This window comes from Penaeus monodon, chromosome 30 (genome assembly GCF_015228065.2).
Source record: "Penaeus monodon isolate SGIC_2016 chromosome 30, NSTDA_Pmon_1, whole genome shotgun sequence".
NCBI lineage: Eukaryota > Metazoa > Arthropoda > Malacostraca > Decapoda > Penaeidae > Penaeus > Penaeus monodon.
The window spans coordinates 34,558,970-34,559,340 of record NC_051415.1 but is presented as its reverse complement, the minus strand read 5'-3'; the positions used below and the strand labels follow the sequence as shown (position 1 = coordinate 34,559,340).

The 371-nt window shown below is 25.1% G+C and overlaps 1 protein-coding gene across 1 annotated transcript in view; it reads left to right on the top strand.

The window, feature by feature from the left end:
• The window catches only part of LOC119592434 (alpha-1-inhibitor 3-like), a 14,695-nt gene that overhangs the window by 14,146 nt on the left and 178 nt on the right, over positions 1 to 371 (top strand). The window lies entirely within an intron of this gene.

Below are 371 nucleotides of genomic sequence, written 5' to 3'. Positions count from 1 at the left end.
GCTAATTCTTTAAGCGTGTATTTCAATTACAGATTACTTAAACCATGTTATACCAAATTATGAAATAATATCACAGCTCTAGATTATATTAAACGAAAAGACCAATCGTTATATTGAATATTTTGAATTCTTTCCCGTGACTCTCTTTTCTCATAATTCAATTTATTATGATATTCCGAAATAAAAATAAACAATGGAACTGATCTAAAATGTTAAATATTAACAAGTATAGCATCATATGATTCATTCTAACATTAATATATTACCAAAGACATAATGATATACATTGTACTTAATGCATTCACTTAATATCGATAGCAAGTGAACTAATTTCAGTGATAGTATATGGAATGGTTATAATACTGATATAA